Source organism: Ambystoma mexicanum, chromosome 6p (genome assembly GCF_040938575.1).
Source record: "Ambystoma mexicanum isolate Mex_15411 chromosome 6p, UKY_AmexF1_1, whole genome shotgun sequence".
Lineage (NCBI taxonomy): Eukaryota > Metazoa > Chordata > Amphibia > Caudata > Ambystomatidae > Ambystoma > Ambystoma mexicanum.
Genome location: NC_090935.1, coordinates 484,846,845 through 484,864,117, shown reverse-complemented (window position 1 = coordinate 484,864,117; position 17,273 = coordinate 484,846,845). Strand labels below are relative to the sequence as shown.

General features: G+C 58.7%; 16 non-coding genes across 16 annotated transcripts; all 16 read left to right on the top strand.

The window, feature by feature from the left end:
• The first annotated feature begins 42 nt into the window (after positions 1–42).
• Positions 43–206, top strand: LOC138512565 (U1 spliceosomal RNA). Its single transcript, XR_011281368.1, has one exon. It is a non-coding gene; the product is annotated as a U1 spliceosomal RNA (small nuclear RNA).
• Positions 207–1,154: 948 nt separating this feature from the next.
• LOC138512564 (U1 spliceosomal RNA) lies at positions 1,155–1,318 on the top strand. The gene has a single exon (XR_011281367.1). It is a non-coding gene; the product is annotated as a U1 spliceosomal RNA (small nuclear RNA).
• A 933-nt stretch (positions 1,319–2,251) lies between these two features.
• LOC138512563 (U1 spliceosomal RNA) lies at positions 2,252–2,415 on the top strand. Its single transcript, XR_011281366.1, has one exon. It is a non-coding gene; the product is annotated as a U1 spliceosomal RNA (small nuclear RNA).
• Positions 2,416–3,335: 920 nt separating this feature from the next.
• LOC138512562 (U1 spliceosomal RNA) lies at positions 3,336–3,499 on the top strand. Its single transcript, XR_011281365.1, has one exon. It is a non-coding gene; the product is annotated as a U1 spliceosomal RNA (small nuclear RNA).
• A 969-nt stretch (positions 3,500–4,468) lies between these two features.
• On the top strand, positions 4,469–4,632 carry LOC138512561 (U1 spliceosomal RNA). Its single transcript, XR_011281364.1, has one exon. It is a non-coding gene; the product is annotated as a U1 spliceosomal RNA (small nuclear RNA).
• A 948-nt stretch (positions 4,633–5,580) lies between these two features.
• Positions 5,581–5,744, top strand: LOC138512560 (U1 spliceosomal RNA). The gene has a single exon (XR_011281363.1). It is a non-coding gene; the product is annotated as a U1 spliceosomal RNA (small nuclear RNA).
• A 945-nt stretch (positions 5,745–6,689) lies between these two features.
• LOC138512559 (U1 spliceosomal RNA) lies at positions 6,690–6,853 on the top strand. Its single transcript, XR_011281362.1, has one exon. It is a non-coding gene; the product is annotated as a U1 spliceosomal RNA (small nuclear RNA).
• A 945-nt stretch (positions 6,854–7,798) lies between these two features.
• Positions 7,799–7,962, top strand: LOC138512556 (U1 spliceosomal RNA). Its single transcript, XR_011281360.1, has one exon. It is a non-coding gene; the product is annotated as a U1 spliceosomal RNA (small nuclear RNA).
• Positions 7,963–8,879: 917 nt separating this feature from the next.
• Positions 8,880–9,043, top strand: LOC138512555 (U1 spliceosomal RNA). Its single transcript, XR_011281359.1, has one exon. It is a non-coding gene; the product is annotated as a U1 spliceosomal RNA (small nuclear RNA).
• A 936-nt stretch (positions 9,044–9,979) lies between these two features.
• On the top strand, positions 9,980–10,143 carry LOC138512554 (U1 spliceosomal RNA). Its single transcript, XR_011281358.1, has one exon. It is a non-coding gene; the product is annotated as a U1 spliceosomal RNA (small nuclear RNA).
• A 951-nt stretch (positions 10,144–11,094) lies between these two features.
• LOC138512553 (U1 spliceosomal RNA) lies at positions 11,095–11,258 on the top strand. The gene has a single exon (XR_011281357.1). It is a non-coding gene; the product is annotated as a U1 spliceosomal RNA (small nuclear RNA).
• A 942-nt stretch (positions 11,259–12,200) lies between these two features.
• LOC138512552 (U1 spliceosomal RNA) lies at positions 12,201–12,364 on the top strand. The gene has a single exon (XR_011281356.1). It is a non-coding gene; the product is annotated as a U1 spliceosomal RNA (small nuclear RNA).
• A 948-nt stretch (positions 12,365–13,312) lies between these two features.
• Positions 13,313–13,476, top strand: LOC138512551 (U1 spliceosomal RNA). The gene has a single exon (XR_011281355.1). It is a non-coding gene; the product is annotated as a U1 spliceosomal RNA (small nuclear RNA).
• Positions 13,477–14,418: 942 nt separating this feature from the next.
• Positions 14,419–14,582, top strand: LOC138512550 (U1 spliceosomal RNA). The gene has a single exon (XR_011281354.1). It is a non-coding gene; the product is annotated as a U1 spliceosomal RNA (small nuclear RNA).
• A 948-nt stretch (positions 14,583–15,530) lies between these two features.
• LOC138512549 (U1 spliceosomal RNA) lies at positions 15,531–15,694 on the top strand. The gene has a single exon (XR_011281353.1). It is a non-coding gene; the product is annotated as a U1 spliceosomal RNA (small nuclear RNA).
• A 937-nt stretch (positions 15,695–16,631) lies between these two features.
• Positions 16,632–16,795, top strand: LOC138512548 (U1 spliceosomal RNA). The gene has a single exon (XR_011281352.1). It is a non-coding gene; the product is annotated as a U1 spliceosomal RNA (small nuclear RNA).
• The last annotated feature ends 478 nt before the right edge of the window (positions 16,796–17,273 follow it).

Genomic DNA, 17,273 nt, shown 5'->3' with positions numbered 1-17,273 from the left:
GCCACACAAGAGGGGCCAGCCGTGCTGTTCCTGAACCAACTCATACTTACCTGGCAGGGGAGACACCATGATCACTAAGGTGGTTCTCCCAGGGTGAGGCTCATCCATTGCACACCGGATGTGCTGACCCCTGCGATGTCCCCAAATGCGGGATACTCGACTGCATAATTTCTGGTAGTGGGGGACTGCGTTCGCGCTTTCCCCTGATCTTTGGTTTCAAAAAATAGAACAAAAAAAAATGACTTGTCGGCCTGCTGGTTGCTGTTGCTGCTCCAGGCCTGGCTGTCCTGCACTATGGAGCCCTGGCCTACAGATGGCATGCCTCATGCAAAGCCCTCTGCCGAAAGGGATGCTGGGAGATCACTGTCTCCCCACTCTGGAGGCTGGCCCAGGGAGGTGGCAGAAGGCCCCGTCTTGTCGGAAGGCCGGCCAGGCCCTGCAGCCTTTCCCAGGGCTGCAGGCCTGTCGCCCCTTCAGCCTCACCCTGGCCTTTGCGGGCTGCTAGCCTTGCCAAGCCCCCTCGGCCTGGGCCCGGCGAGGGCTCTGCCCGGCGAGGGGTCTGACCGCGTTTGGGAGCGTTCGGGAAGGCGTGAGGGGCTTGGGGCGCGATACCCTGCTCCCAAAGGCCTTAGGCCTGGTTTGCTCTATGCCCACATGAATTCATTTCTGCTTCTCTTTCCACCAGCAGGCACCCCGGACGACACTGACTATGCCAGAGAAGGAACGACTGCAAGCATGCGCAACAACACAGGGCCCTGCTGGCCTCTGACCCTGGGCGAAAGGGGCGACCGGAGGAGGAGGAGGAGGAGGAGGAGGAGGAGGAGGAGGAGGAGCAGAAGAAGAGCAGCAGAAAAAGAAAGGGGGATAGAAAAAAAAAAACAAAAGCCAAGCCGTACGGAGGAGGAGGAGGAGGAGGAGGAGAAGAAGGAGCTGCAGCAGAAAAAGAAAGGGTCGAAAAAAATACAAATGCCAAGCAACAAAAGGCCTTCCCCCTCCCTTTTTGGGCCTGTACGATGGGTGGGCGGCCGGCTGCCATCACCAGATGCAAATCTCGCTGGAAACGGAGCATTGTGGGAAAGCCGTTCCGCACGATGCCACCCTGTGTCTCCAGTGACACACAAGAGGGGCCAGCCGTGCTGTTCCTGAACCAACTCATACTTACCTGGCAGGGGAGACACCATGATCACTAAGGTGGTTCTCCCAGGGTGAGGCTCATCCATTGCACACCGGATGTGCTGACCCCTGCGATGTCCCCAAATGCGGGATACTCGACTGCATAATTTCTGGTAGTGGGGGACTGCGTTCGCGCTTTCCCCTGATCTTTGGTTTCAAAAAATAGAACAAAAAAAAATGACTTGTCGGCCTGCTGGTTGCTGTTGCTGCTCCAGGCCTGGCTGTCCTGCACTATGGAGCCCTGGCCTACAGATGGCATGCCTCATGCAAAGCCCTCTGCCGAAAGGGATGCTGGGAGATCACTGTCTCCCCACTCTGGAGGCTGGCCCAGGGAGGTGGCAGAAGGCCCCGTCTTGTCGGAAGGCCGGCCAGGCCCTGCAGCCTTTCCCAGGGCTGCAGGCCTGTCGCCCCTTCAGCCTCACCCTGGCCTTTGCGGGCTGCTAGCCTTGCCAAGCCCCCTCGGCCTGGGCCCGGCGAGGGCTCTGCCCGGCGAGGGGTCTGACCGCGTTTGGGAGCGTTCGGGAAGGCTTGGGGCGCGATACCCTGCTCCCAAAGGCCTTAGGCCTGGTTTGCTCTATGCCCACATGAATTGATTTCTGCTTCTCTTTCCACCAGCAGGCACCCCGGACGACACTGACTATGCCAGAGAAGGAACGACTGCAAGCATGCGCAACAACACAGGGCCCTGCTGGCCTCTGACCCTGGGCGAAAGGGGCGACCGGAGGAGGAGGAGGAGGAGGAGGAGGAGGAGGAGGAGGAGCAGAAGAAGAGCAGCAGAAAAAGAAAGGGGGATAGAAAAAAAAAAACAAAAGCCAAGCCGTACGGAGGAGGAGGAGGAGGAGGAGAAGAAGGAGCTGCAGCAGAAAAAGAAAGGGTCGAAAAAAATACAAATGCCAAGCAACAAAAGGCCTTCCCCCTCCCTTTTTGGGCCTGTACGATGGGTGGGCGGCCGGCTGCCATCACCAGATGCAAATCTCGCTGGAAACTGAGCATTGTGGGAAAGCCGTTCCGCACGATGCCACCCTGTGTCTCCAGTGCCACACAAGAGGGGCCAGCCGTGCTGTTCCTGAACCAACTCATACTTACCTGGCAGGGGAGACACCATGATCACTAAGGTGGTTCTCCCAGGGTGAGGCTCATCCATTGCACACCGGATGTGCTGACCCCTGCGATGTCCCCAAATGCGGGATACTCGACTGCATAATTTCTGGTAGTGGGGGACTGCGTTCGCGCTTTCCCCTGATCTTTGGTTTCAAAAAATAGAACAAAAAAAAATGACTTGTCGGCCTGCTGGTTGCTGTTGCTGCTCCAGGCCTGGCTGTCCTGCACTATGGAGCCCTGGCCTACAGATGGCATGCCTCATGCAAAGCCCTCTGCCGAAAGGGATGCTGGGAGATCACTGTCTCCCCACTCTGGAGGCTGGCCCAGGGAGGTGGCAGAAGGCCCCGTCTTGTCGGAAGGCCGGCCAGGCCCTGCAGCCTTTCCCAGGGCTGCAGGCCTGTCGCCCCTTCAGCCTCACCCTGGCCTTTGCGGGCTGCTAGCCTTGCCAAGCCCCCTCGGCCTGGGCCCGGCGAGGGCTCTGACCGCGTTTGGGAGCGTTCGGGAAGGCGTGAGGGGCTTGGGGCGCGATACCCTGCTCCCAAAGGCCTTAGGCCTGGTTTGCTCTATGCCCACATGAATTGATTTCTGCTTCTCTTTCCACCAGCAGGCACCCCGGACGACACTGACTATGCCAGAGAAGGAACGACTGCAAGCATGCGCAACAACACAGGGCCCTGCTGGCCTCTGACCCTGGGCGAAAGGGGCGACCGGAGGAGGAGGAGGAGGAGGAGGAGGAGGAGCAGAAGAAGAGCAGCAGAAAAAGAAAGGGGGATAGAAAAAAAAAAACAAAAGCCAAGCCGTACGGAGGAGGAGGAGGAGGAGGAGGAGAAGAAGGAGCTGCAGCAGAAAAAGAAAGGGTCGAAAAAAATACAAATGCCAAGCAACAAAAGGCCTTCCCCCTCCCTTTTTGGGCCTGTACGATGGGTGGGCGGCCGGCTGCCATCACCAGATGCAAATCTCGCTGGAAACGGAGCATTGTGGGAAAGCCGTTCCGCACGATGCCACCCTGTGTCTCCAGTGCCACACAAGAGGGGCCAGCCGTGCTGTTCCTGAACCAACTCATACTTACCTGGCAGGGGAGACACCATGATCACTAAGGTGGTTCTCCCAGGGTGAGGCTCATCCATTGCACACCGGATGTGCTGACCCCTGCGATGTCCCCAAATGCGGGATACTCGACTGCATAATTTCTGGTAGTGGGGGACTGCGTTCGCGCTTTCCCCTGATCTTTGGTTTCAAAAAATAGAACAAAAAAAAATGACTTGTCGGCCTGCTGGTTGCTGTTGCTGCTCCAGGCCTGGCTGTCCTGCACTATGGAGCCCTGGCCTACAGATGGCATGCCTCATGCAAAGCCCTCTGCCGAAAGGGATGCTGGGAGATCACTGTCTCCCCACTCTGGAGGCTGGCCCAGGGAGGTGGCAGAAGGCCCCGTCTTGTCGGAAGGCCGGCCAGGCCCTGCAGCCTTTCCCAGGGCTGCAGGCCTGTCGCCCCTTCAGCCTCACCCTGGCCTTTGCGGGCTGCTAGCCTTGCCAAGCCCCCTCGGCCTGGGCCCGGCGAGGGCTCTGCCCGGCGAGGGGTCTGACCGCGTTTGGGAGCGTTCGGGAAGGCGTGAGGGGCTTGGGGCGCGATACCCTGCTCCCAAAGGCCTTAGGCCTGGTTTGCTCTATGCCCACATGAATTGATTTCTGCTTCTCTTTCCACCAGCAGGCACCCCGGACGACACTGACTATGCCAGAGAAAGAACGACTGCAAGCATGCGCAACAACACAGGGCCCTGCTGGCCTCTGACCCTGGGCGAAAGGGGCGACCGGAGGAGGAGGAGGAGGAGGAGGAGGAGGAGGAGGAGGAGGAGGAGGAGGAGGAGGAGGAGGAGGAGCAGAAGAAGAGCAGCAGAAAAAGAAAGGGGGATAGAAAAAAAAAAACAAAAGCCAAGCCGTACGGAGGAGGAGGAGGAGGAGGAGAAGAAGGAGCTGCAGCAGAAAAAGAAAGGGTCGAAAAAAATACAAATGCCAAGCAACAAAAGGCCTTCCCCCTCCCTTTTTGGGCCTGTACGATGGGTGGGCGGCCGGCTGCCATCACCAGATGCAAATCTCGCTGGAAACTGAGCATTGTGGGAAAGCCGTTCCGCACGATGCCACCCTGTGTCTCCAGTGCCACACAAGAGGGGCCAGCCGTGCTGTTCCTGAACCAACTCATACTTACCTGGCAGGGGAGACACCATGATCACTAAGGTGGTTCTCCCAGGGTGAGGCTCATCCATTGCACACCGGATGTGCTGACCCCTGCGATGTCCCCAAATGCGGGATACTCGACTGCATAATTTCTGGTAGTGGGGGACTGCGTTCGCGCTTTCCCCTGATCTTTGGTTTCAAAAAATAGAACAAAAAAAAATGACTTGTCGGCCTGCTGGTTGCTGTTGCTGCTCCAGGCCTGGCTGTCCTGCACTATGGAGCCCTGGCCTACAGATGGCATGCCTCATGCAAAGCCCTCTGCCGAAAGGGATGCTGGGAGATCACTGTCTCCCCACTCTGGAGGCTGGCCCAGGGAGGTGGCAGAAGGCCCCGTCTTGTCGGAAGGCCGGCCAGGCCCTGCAGCCTTTCCCAGGGCTGCAGGCCTGTCGCCCCTTCAGCCTCACCCTGGCCTTTGCGGGCTGCTAGCCTTGCCAAGCCCCCTCGGCCTGGGCCCGGCGAGGGCTCTGCCCGGCGAGGGGTCTGACCGCGTTTGGGAGCGTTCGGGAAGGCGTGAGGGGCTTGGGGCGCGATACCCTGCTCCCAAAGGCCTTAGGCCTGGTTTGCTCTATGCCCACATGAATTGATTTCTGCTTCTCTTTCCACCAGCAGGCACCCCGGACGACACTGACTATGCCAGAGAAGGAACGACTGCAAGCATGCGCAACAACACAGGGCCCTGCTGGCCTCTGACCCTGGGCGAAAGGGGCGACCGGAGGAGGAGGAGGAGGAGGAGGAGGAGGAGGAGGAGGAGGAGCAGAAGAAGAGCAGCAGAAAAAGAAAGGGGGATAGAAAAAAAAAAACAAAAGCCAAGCCGTACGGAGGAGGAGGAGGAGGAGGAGGAGAAGAAGGAGCTGCAGCAGAAAAAGAAAGGGTCGAAAAAAATACAAATGCCAAGCAACAAAAGGCCTTCCCCCTCCCTTTTTGGGCCTGTACGATGGGTGGGCGGCCGGCTGCCATCACCAGATGCAAATCTCGCTGGAAACGGAGCATTGTGGGAAAGCCGTTCCGCACGATGCCACCCTGTGTCTCCAGTGCCACACAAGAGGGGCCAGCCGTGCTGTTCCTGAACCAACTCATACTTACCTGGCAGGGGAGACACCATGATCACTAAGGTGGTTCTCCCAGGGTGAGGCTCATCCATTGCACACCGGATGTGCTGACCCCTGCGATGTCCCCAAATGCGGGATACTCGACTGCATAATTTCTGGTAGTGGGGGACTGCGTTCGCGCTTTCCCCTGATCTTTGGTTTCAAAAAATAGAACAAAAAAAAATGACTTGTCGACCTGCTGGTTGCTGTTGCTGCTCCAGGCCTGGCTGTCCTGCACTATGGAGCCCTGGCCTACAGATGGCATGCCTCATGCAAAGCCCTCTGCCGAAAGGGATGCTGGGAGATCACTGTCTCCCCACTCTGGAGGCTGGCCCAGGGAGGTGGCAGAAGGCCCCGTCTTGTCGGAAGGCCGGCCAGGCCCTGCAGCCTTTCCCAGGGCTGCAGGCCTGTCGCCCCTTCAGCCTCACCCTGGCCTTTGCGGGCTGCTAGCCTTGCCAAGCCCCCTCGGCCTGGGCCCGGCGAGGGCTCTGCCCGGCGAGGGGTCTGACCGCGTTTGGGAGCGTTCGGGAAGGCGTGAGGGGCTTGGGGCGCGATACCCTGCTCCCAAAGGCCTTAGGCCTGGTTTGCTCTATGCCCACATGAATTGATTTCTGCTTCTCTTTCCACCAGCAGGCACCCCGGACGACACTGACTATGCCAGAGAAGGAACGACTGCAAGCATGCGCAACAACACAGGGCCCTGCTGGCCTCTGACCCTGGGCGAAAGGGGCGACCGGAGGAGGAGGAGGAGGAGGAGGAGGAGGAGGAGGAGGAGCAGAAGAAGAGCAGCAGAAAAAGAAAGGGGGATAGAAAAAAAAAAACAAAAGCCAAGCCGTACGGAGGAGGAGGAGGAGGAGGAGGAGAAGAAGGAGCTGCAGCAGAAAAAGAAAGGGTCGAAAAAAATACAAATGCCAAGCAACAAAAGGCCTTCCCCCTCCCTTTTTGGGCCTGTACGATGGGTGGGCGGCCGGCTGCCATCACCAGATGCAAATCTCGCTGGAAACTGAGCATTGTGGGAAAGCCGTTCCGCACGATGCCACCCTGTGTCTCCAGTGCCACACAAGAGGGGCCAGCCGTGCTGTTCCTGAACCAACTCATACTTACCTGGCAGGGGAGACACCATGATCACTAAGGTGGTTCTCCCAGGGTGAGGCTCATCCATTGCACACCGGATGTGCTGACCCCTGCGATGTCCCCAAATGCGGGATACTCGACTGCATAATTTCTGGTAGTGGGGGACTGCGTTCGCGCTTTCCCCTGATCTTTGGTTTCAAAAAATAGAACAAAAAAAAATGACTTGTCGGCCTGCTGGTTGCTGTTGCTGCTCCAGGCCTGGCTGTCCTGCACTATGGAGCCCTGGCCTACAGATGGCATGCCTCATGCAAAGCCCTCTGCCGAAAGGGATGCTGGGAGATCACTGTCTCCCCACTCTGGAGGCTGGCCCAGGGAGGTGGCAGAAGGCCCCGTCTTGTCGGAAGGCCGGCCAGGCCCTGCAGCCTTTCCCAGGGCGGCAGGCCTGTCGCCCCTTCAGCCTCACCCTGGCCTTTGCGGGCTGCTAGCCTTGCCAAGCCCCCTCGGCCTGGGCCCGGCGAGGGCTCTGCCCGGCGAGGGGTCTGACCGCGTTTGGGAGCGTTCAGGAAGGCGTGAGGGGCTTGGGGCGCGATACCCTGCTCCCAAAGGCCTTAGGCCTGGTTTGCTCTATGCCCACATGAATTGATTTCTGCTTCTCTTTCCACCAGCAGGCACCCCGGACGACACTGACTATGCCAGAGAAGGAACGACTGCAAGCATGCGCAACAACACAGGGCCCTGCTGGCCTCTGACCCTGGGCGAAAGGGGCGACCGGAGGAGGAGGAGGAGGAGGAGGAGGAGGAGGAGGAGGAGCAGAAGAAGAGCAGCAGAAAAAGAAAGGGGGATAGAAAAAAAAAAACAAAAGCCAAGCCGTACGGAGGAGGAGGAGGAGGAGGAGGAGAAGAAGGAGCTGCAGCAGAAAAAGAAAGGGTCGAAAAAAATACAAATGCCAAGCAACAAAAGGCCTTCCCCCTCCCTTTTTGGGCCTGTACGATGGGTGGGCGGCCGGCTGCCATCACCAGATGCAAATCTCGCTGGAAACGGAGCATTGTGGGAAAGCCGTTCCGCACGATGCCACCCTGTGTCTCCAGTGCCACACAAGAGGGGCCAGCCGTGCTGTTCCTGAACCAACTCATACTTACCTGGCAGGGGAGACACCATGATCACTAAGGTGGTTCTCCCAGGGTGAGGCTCATCCATTGCACACCGGATGTGCTGACCCCTGCGATGTCCCCAAATGCGGGATACTCGACTGCATAATTTCTGGTAGTGGGGGACTGCGTTCGCGCTTTCCCCTGATCTTTGGTTTCAAAAAATAGAACAAAAAAAAATGACTTGTCGGCCTGCTGGTTGCTGTTGCTGCTCCAGGGCTGGCTGTCCTGCACTATGGAGCCCTGGCCTACAGATGGCATGCCTCATGCAAAGCCCTCTGCCGAAAGGGATGCTGGGAGATCACTGTCTCCCCACTCTGGAGGCTGGCCCAGGGAGGTGGCAGAAGGCCCCGTCTTGTCGGAAGACCGGCCAGGCCCTGCAGCCTTTCCCAGGGCTGCAGGCCTGTCGCCCCTTCAGCCTCACCCTGGCCTTTGCGGGCTGCTAGCCTTGCCAAGCCCCCTCGGCCTGGGCCCGGCGAGGGGTCTGACCGCGTTTGGGAGCGTTCGGGAAGGCGTGAGGGGCTTGGGGCGCGATACCCTGCTCCCAAAGGCCTTAGGCCTGGTTTGCTCTATGCCCACATGAATTGATTTCTGCTTCTCTTTCCACCAGCAGGCACCCCGGACGACACTGACTATGCCAGAGAAGGAACGACTGCAAGCATGCGCAACAACACAGGGCCCTGCTGGCCTCTGACCCTGGGCGAAAGGGGCGACCGGAGGAGGAGGAGGAGGAGGAGGAGGAGGAGGAGCAGAAGAAGAGCAGCAGAAAAAGAAAGGGGGATAGAAAAAACAAAACAAAAGCCAAGCCGTACGGAGGAGGAGGAGGAGGAGAAGAAGGAGCTGCAGCAGAAAAAGAAAGGGTCGAAAAAAATACAAATGCCAAGCAACAAAAGGCCTTCCCCCTCCCTTTTTGGGCCTGTACGATGGGTGGGCGGCCGGCTGCCATCACCAGATGCAAATCTCGCTGGAAACGGAGCATTGTGGGAAAGCCGTTCCGCACGATGCCACCCTGTGTCTCCAGTGCCACACAAGAGGGGCCAGCCGTGCTGTTCCTGAACCAACTCATACTTACCTGGCAGGGGAGACACCATGATCACTAAGGTGGTTCTCCCAGGGTGAGGCTCATCCATTGCACACCGGATGTGCTGACCCCTGCGATGTCCCCAAATGCGGGATACTCGACTGCATAATTTCTGGTAGTGGGGGACTGCGTTCGCGCTTTCCCCTGATCTTTGGTTTCAAAAAATAGAACAAAAAAAAATGACTTGTCGGCCTGCTGGTTGCTGTTGCTGCTCCAGGCCTGGCTGTCCTGCACTATGGAGCCCTGGCCTACAGATGGCATGCCTCATGCAAAGCCCTCTGCCGAAAGGGATGCTGGGAGATCACTGTCTCCCCACTCTGGAGGCTGGCCCAGGGAGGTGGCAGAAGGCCCCGTCTTGTCGGAAGGCCGGCCAGGCCCTGCAGCCTTTCCCAGGGCTGCAGGCCTGTCGCCCCTTCAGCCTCACCCTGGCCTTTGCGGGCTGCTAGCCTTGCCAAGCCCCCTCGGCCTGGGCCCGGCGAGGGCTCTGCCCGGCGAGGGGTCTGACCGCGTTTGGGAGCGTTCGGGAAGGCGTGAGGGGCTTGGGGCGCGATACCCTGCTCCCAAAGGCCTTAGGCCTGGTTTGCTCTATGCCCACATGAATTGATTTCTGCTTCTCTTTCCACCAGCAGGCACCCCGGACGACACTGACTATGCCAGAGAAGGAACGACTGCAAGCATGCGCAACAACACAGGGCCCTGCTGGCCTCTGACCCTGGGCGAAAGGGGCGACCGGAGGAGGAGGAGGAGGAGGAGGAGGAGGAGCAGAAGAAGAGCAGCAGAAAAAGAAAGGGGGATAGAAAAAAAAAAACAAAAGCCAAGCCGTACGGAGGAGGAGGAGGAGGAGGAGGAGAAGAAGGAGCTGCAGCAGAAAAAGAAAGGGTCGAAAAAAATACAAATGCCAAGCAACAAAAGGCCTTCCCCCTCCCTTTTTGGGCCTGTACGATGGGTGGGCGGCCGGCTGCCATCACCAGATGCAAATCTCGCTGGAAACGGAGCATTGTGGGAAAGCCGTTCCGCACGATGCCACCCTGTGTCTCCAGTGCCACACAAGAGGGGCCAGCCGTGCTGTTCCTGAACCAACTCATACTTACCTGGCAGGGGAGACACCATGATCACTAAGGTGGTTCTCCCAGGGTGAGGCTCATCCATTGCACACCGGATGTGCTGACCCCTGCGATGTCCCCAAATGCGGGATACTCGACTGCATAATTTCTGGTAGTGGGGGACTGCGTTCGCGCTTTCCCCTGATCTTTGGTTTCAAAAAATAGAACAAAAAAAAATGACTTGTCGGCCTGCTGGTTGCTGTTGCTGCTCCAGGCCTGGCTGTCCTGCACTATGGAGCCCTGGCCTACAGATGGCATGCCTCATGCAAAGCCCTCTGCCGAAAGGGATGCTGGGAGATCACTGTCTCCCCACTCTGGAGGCTGGCCCAGGGAGGTGGCAGAAGGCCCCGTCTTGTCGGAAGGCCGGCCAGGCCCTGCAGCCTTTCCCAGGGCTGCAGGCCTGTCGCCCCTTCAGCCTCACCCTGGCCTTTGCGGGCTGCTAGCCTTGCCAAGCCCCCTCGGCCTGGGCCCGGCGAGGGCTCTGCCCGGCGAGGGGTCTGACCGCGTTTGGGAGCGTTCGGGAAGGCGTGAGGGGCTTGGGGCGCGATACCCTGCTCCCAAAGGCCTTAGGCCTGGTTTGCTCTATGCCCACATGAATTGATTTCTGCTTCTCTTTCCACCAGCAGGCACCCCGGACGACACTGACTATGCCAGAGAAGGAACGACTGCAAGCATGCGCAACAACACAGGGCCCTGCTGGCCTCTGACCCTGGGCGAAAGGGGCGACCGGAGGAGGAGGAGGAGGAGGAGGAGGAGGAGGAGGAGGAGGAGGAGCAGAAGAAGAGCAGCAGAAAAAGAAAGGGGGATAGAAAAAAAAAAACAAAAGCCAAGCCGTACGGAGGAGGAGGAGGAGGAGGAGGAGAAGAAGGAGCTGCAGCAGAAAAAGAAAGGGTCGAAAAAAATACAAATGCCAAGCAACAAAAGGCCTTCCCCCTCCCTTTTTGGGCCTGTACGATGGGTGGGCGGCCGGCTGCCATCACCAGATGCAAATCTCGCTGGAAACGGAGCATTGTGGGAAAGCCGTTCCGCACGATGCCACCCTGTGTCTCCAGTGCCACACAAGAGGGGCCAGCCGTGCTGTTCCTGAACCAACTCATACTTACCTGGCAGGGGAGACACCATGATCACTAAGGTGGTTCTCCCAGGGTGAGGCTCATCCATTGCACACCGGATGTGCTGACCCCTGCGATGTCCCCAAATGCGGGATACTCGACTGCATAATTTCTGGTAGTGGGGGACTGCGTTCGCGCTTTCCCCTGATCTTTGGTTTCAAAAAATAGAACAAAAAAAAATGACTTGTCGGCCTGCTGGTTGCTGTTGCTGCTCCAGGCCTGGCTGTCCTGCACTATGGAGCCCTGGCCTACAGATGGCATGCCTCATGCAAAGCCCTCTGCCGAAAGGGATGCTGGGAGATCACTGTCTCCCCACTCTGGAGGCTGGCCCAGGGAGGTGGCAGAAGGCCCCGTCTTGTCGGAAGGCCGGCCAGGCCCTGCAGCCTTTCCCAGGGCTGCAGGCCTGTCGCCCCTTCAGCCTCACCCTGGCCTTTGCGGGCTGCTAGCCTTGCCAAGCCCCCTCGGCCTGGGCCCGGCGAGGGCTCTGCCCGGCGAGGGGTCTGACCGCGTTTGGGAGCATTCGGGAAGGCGTGAGGGGCTTGGGGCGCGATACCCTGCTCCCAAAGGCCTTAGGCCTGGTTTGCTCTATGCCCACATGAATTGATTTCTGCTTCTCTTTCCACCAGCAGGCACCCCGGACGACACTGACTATGCCAGAGAAGGAACGACTGCAAGCATGCGCAACAACACAGGGCCCTGCTGGCCTCTGACCCTGGGCGAAAGGGGCGACCGGAGGAGGAGGAGGAGGAGGAGGAGGAGGAGGAGGAGCAGAAGAAGAGCAGCAGAAAAAGAAAGGGGGATAGAAAAAAAAAAACAAAAGCCAAGCCGTACGGAGGAGGAGGAGGAGGAGGAGGAGAAGAAGGAGCTGCAGCAGAAAAAGAAAGGGTCGAAAAAAATACAAATGCCAAGCAACAAAAGGCCTTCCCCCTCCCTTTTTGGGCCTGTACGATGGGTGGGCGGCCGGCTGCCATCACCAGATGCAAATCTCGCTGGAAACGGAGCATTGTGGGAAAGCCGTTCCGCACGATGCCACCCTGTGTCTCCAGTGCCACACAAGAGGGGCCAGCCGTGCTGTTCCTGAACCAACTCATACTTACCTGGCAGGGGAGACACCATGATCACTAAGGTGGTTCTCCCAGGGTGAGGCTCATCCATTGCACACCGGATGTGCTGACCCCTGCGATGTCCCCAAATGCGGGATACTCGACTGCATAATTTCTGGTAGTGGGGGACTGCGTTCGCGCTTTCCCCTGATCTTTGGTTTCAAAAAATAGAACAAAAAAAAATGACTTGTCGGCCTGCTGGTTGCTGTTGCTGCTCCAGGCCTGGCTGTCCTGCACTATGGAGCCCTGGCCTACAGATGGCATGCCTCATGCAAAGCCCTCTGCCGAAAGGGATGCTGGGAGATCACTGTCTCCCCACTCTGGAGGCTGGCCCAGGGAGGTGGCAGAAGGCCCCGTCTTGTCGGAAGGCCGGCCAGGCCCTGCAGCCTTTCCCAGGGCTGCAGGCCTGTCGCCCCTTCAGCCTCACCCTGGCCTTTGCGGGCTGCTAGCCTTGCCAAGCCCCCTCGGCCTGGGCCCGGCGAGGGCTCTGCCCGGCGAGGGGTCTGACCGCGTTTGGGAACGTTCGGGAAGGCGTGAGGGGCTTGGGGCGCGATACCCTGCTCCCAAAGGCCTTAGGCCTGGTTTGCTCTATGCCCACATGAATTGATTTCTGCTTCTCTTTCCACCAGCAGGCACCCCGGACGACACTGACTATGCCAGAGAAGGAACGACTGCAAGCATGCGCAACAACACAGGGCCCTGCTGGCCTCTGACCCTGGGCGAAAGGGGCGACCGGAGGAGGAGGAGGAGGAGGAGGAGGAGGAGGAGGAGGAGGAGCAGAAGAAGAGCAGCAGAAAAAGAAAGGGGGATAGAAAAAAAAAAACAAAAGCCAAGCCGTACGGAGGAGGAGGAGGAGGAGGAGGAGAAGAAGGAGCTGCAGCAGAAAAAGAAAGGGTCGAAAAAAATACAAATGCCAAGCAACAAAAGGCCTTCCCCCTCCCTTTTTGGGCCTGTACGATGGGTGGGCGGCCGGCTGCCATCACCAGATGCAAATCTCGCTGGAAACGGAGCATTGTGGGAAAGCCGTTCCGCACGATGCCACCCTGTGTCTCCAGTGCCACACAAGAGGGGCCAGCCGTGCTGTTCCTGAACCAACTCATACTTACCTGGCAGGGGAGACACCATGATCACTAAGGTGGTTCTCCCAGGGTGAGGCTCATCCATTGCACACCGGATGTGCTGACCCCTGCGATGTCCCCAAATGCGGGATACTCGACTGCATAATTTCTGGTAGTGGGGGACTGCGTTCGCGCTTTCCCCTGATCTTTGGTTTCAAAAAATAGAACAAAAAAAAATGACTTGTCGGCCTGCTGGTTGCTGTTGCTGCTCCAGGCCTGGCTGTCCTGCACTATGGAGCCCTGGCCTACAGATGGCATGCCTCATGCAAAGCCCTCTGCCGAAAGGGATGCTGGGAGATCACTGTCTCCCCACTCTGGAGGCTGGCCCAGGGAGGTGGCAGAAGGCCCCGTCTTGTCGGAAGGCCGGCCAGGCCCTGCAGCCTTTCCCAGGGCTGCAGGCCTGTCGCCCCTTCAGCCTCACCCTGGCCTTTGCGGGCTGCTAGCCTTGCCAAGCCCCCTCGGCCTGGGCCCGGCGAGGGCTCTGCCCGGCGAGGGGTCTGACCGCGTTTGGGAGCGTTCGGGAAGGCGTGAGGGGCTTGGGGCGCGATACCCTGCTCCCAAAGGCCTTAGGCCTGGTTTGCTCTATGCCCACATGAATTGATTTCTGCTTCTCTTTCCACCAGCAGGCACCCCGGACGACACTGACTATGCCAGAGAAGGAACGACTGCAAGCATGCGCAACAACACAGGGCCCTGCTGGCCTCTGACCCTGGGCGAAAGGGGCGACCGGAGGAGGAGGAGGAGGAGGAGGAGGAGGAGGAGGAGCAGAAGAAGAGCAGCAGAAAAAGAAAGGGGGATAGAAAAAAAAAAACAAAAGCCAAGCCGTACGGAGGAGGAGGAGGAGGAGGAGGAGAAGAAGGAGCTGCAGCAGAAAAAGAAAGGGTCGAAAAAAATACAAATGCCAAGCAACAAAAGGCCTTCCCCCTCCCTTTTTGGGCCTGTACGATGGGTGGGCGGCCGGCTGCCATCACCAGATGCAAATCTCGCTGGAAACGGAGCATTGTGGGAAAGCCGTTCCGCACGATGCCACCCTGTGTCTCCAGTGCCACACAAGAGGGGCCAGCCGTGCTGTTCCTGAACCAACTCATACTTACCTGGCAGGGGAGACACCATGATCACTAAGGTGGTTCTCCCAGGGTGAGGCTCATCCATTGCACACCGGATGTGCTGACCCCTGCGATGTCCCCAAATGCGGGATACTCGACTGCATAATTTCTGGTAGTGGGGGACTGCGTTCGCGCTTTCCCCTGATCTTTGGTTTCAAAAAATAGAACAAAAAAAAATGACTTGTCGGCCTGCTGGTTGCTGTTGCTGCTCCAGGCCTGGCTGTCCTGCACTATGGAGCCCTGGCCTACAGATGGCATGCCTCATGCAAAGCCCTCTGCCGAAAGGGATGCTGGGAGATCACTGTCTCCCCACTCTGGAGGCTGGCCCAGGGAGGTGGCAGAAGGCCCCGTCTTGTCGGAAGGCCGGCCAGGCCCTGCAGCCTTTCCCAGGGCTGCAGGCCTGTCGCCCCTTCAGCCTCACCCTGGCCTTTGCGGGCTGCTAGCCTTGCCAAGCCCCCTCGGCCTGGGCCCGGCGAGGGCTCTGCCCGGCGAGGGGTCTGACCGCGTTTGGGAGCGTTCGGGAAGGCGTGAGGGGCTTGGGGCGCGATACCCTGCTCCCAAAGGCCTTAGGCCTGGTTTGCTCTATGCCCACATGAATTGATTTCTGCTTCTCTTTCCACCAGCAGGCACCCCGGACGACACTGACTATGCCAGAGAAGGAACGACTGCAAGCATGCGCAACAACACAGGGCCCTGCTGGCCTCTGACCCTGGGCGAAAGGGGCGACCGGAGGAGGAGGAGGAGGAGGAGGAGGAGGAGGAGGAGGAGGAGGAGCAGAAGAAGAGCAGCAGAAAAAGAAAGGGGGATAGAAAAAAAAAAACAAAAGCCAAGCCGTACGGAGGAGGAGGAGGAGGAGGAGAAGAAGGAGCTGCAGCAGAAAAAGAAAGGGTCGAAAAAAATACAAATGCCAAGCAACAAAAGGCCTTCCCCCTCCCTTTTTGGGCCTGTACGATGGGTGGGCGGCCGGCTGCCATCACCAGATGCAAATCTCGCTGGAAACTGAGCATTGTGGGAAAGCCGTTCCGCACGATGCCACCCTGTGTCTCCAGTGCCACACAAGAGGGGCCAGCCGTGCTGTTCCTGAACCAACTCATACTTACCTGGCAGGGGAGACACCATGATCACTAAGGTGGTTCTCCCAGGGTGAGGCTCATCCATTGCACACCGGATGTGCTGACCCCTGCGATGTCCCCAAATGCGGGATACTCGACTGCATAATTTCTGGTAGTGGGGGACTGCGTTCGCGCTTTCCCCTGATCTTTGGTTTCAAAAAATAGAACAAAAAAAAATGACTTGTCGGCCTGCTGGTTGCTGTTGCTGCTCCAGGCCTGGCTGTCCTGCACTATGGAGCCCTGGCCTACAGATGGCATGCCTCATGCAAAGCCCTCTGCCGAAAGGGATGCTGGGAGATCACTGTCTCCCCACTCTGGAGGCTGGCCCAGGGAGGTGGCAGAAGGCCCCGTCTTGTCGGAAGGCCGGCCAGGCCCTGCAGCCTTTCCCAGGCCTGTCGCCCCTTCAGCCTCACCCTGGCCTTTGCGGGCTGCTAGCCTTGCCAAGCCCCCTCGGCCTGGGCCCGGCGAGGGCTCTGCCCGGCGAGGGGTCTGACCGCGTTTGGGAGCGTTCGGGAAGGCGTGAGGGGCTTGGGGCGCGATACCCTGCTCCCAAAGGCCTTAGGCCTGGTTTGCTCTATGCCCACATGAATTGATTTCTGCTTCTCTTTCCACCAGCAGGCACCCCGGACGACACTGACTATGCCAGAGAAGGAACGACTGCAAGCATGCGCAACAACACAGGGCCCTGCTGGCCTCTGACCCTGGGCGAAAGGGGCGACCGGAGGAGGAGGAGGAGGAGGAGGAGGAGGAGGAGGAGCAGAAGAAGAGCAGCAGAAAAAGAAAGGGGGATAGAAAAAAAAAAACAAAAGCCAAGCCGTACGGAGGAGGAGGAGGAGGAGGAGGAGGAGAAGAAGGAGCTGCAGCAGAAAAAGAAAGGGTCGAAAAAAATACAAATGCCAAGCAACAAAAGGCCTTCCCCCTCCCTTTTTGGGCCTGTACGATGGGTGGGCGGCCGGCTGCCATCACCAGATGCAAATCTCGCTGGAAACGGAGCATTGTGGGAAAGCCGTTCCGCACGATGCCACCCTGTGTCTCCAGTGCCACACAAGAGGGGCCAGCCGTGCTGTTCCTGAACCAACTCATACTTACCTGGCAGGGGAGACACCATGATCACTAAGGTGGTTCTCCCAGGGTGAGGCTCATCCATTGCACACCGGATGTGCTGACCCCTGCGATGTCCCCAAATGCGGGATACTCGACTGCATAATTTCTGGTAGTGGGGGACTGCGTTCGCGCTTTCCCCTGATCTTTGGTTTCAAAAAATAGAACAAAAAAAAATGACTTGTCGGCCTGCTGGTTGCTGTTGCTGCTCCAGGCCTGGCTGTCCTGCACTATGGAGCCCTGGCCTACAGATGGCATGCCTCATGCAAAGCCCTCTGCCGAAAGGGATGCTGGGAGATCACTGTCTCCCCACTCTGGAGGCTGGCCCAGGGAGGTGGCAGAAGGCCCCGTCTTGTCGGAAGGCCGGCCAGGCCCTGCAGCCTTTCCCAGGGCTGCAGGCCTGTCGCCCCTTCAGCCTCACCCTGGCCTTTGCGGGCTGCTAGCCTTGCCAAGCCCCCTCGGCCTGGGCCCGGCGAGGGCTCTGCCCGGCGAGGGGTCTGACCGCGTTTGGGAGCGTTCGGGAAGGCGTGAGGGGCTTGGGGCGCGATACCCTGCTCCCAAAGGCCTTAGGCCTGGTTTGCTCTATGCCCACATGAATTGATTTCTGCTTCTCTTTCCACCA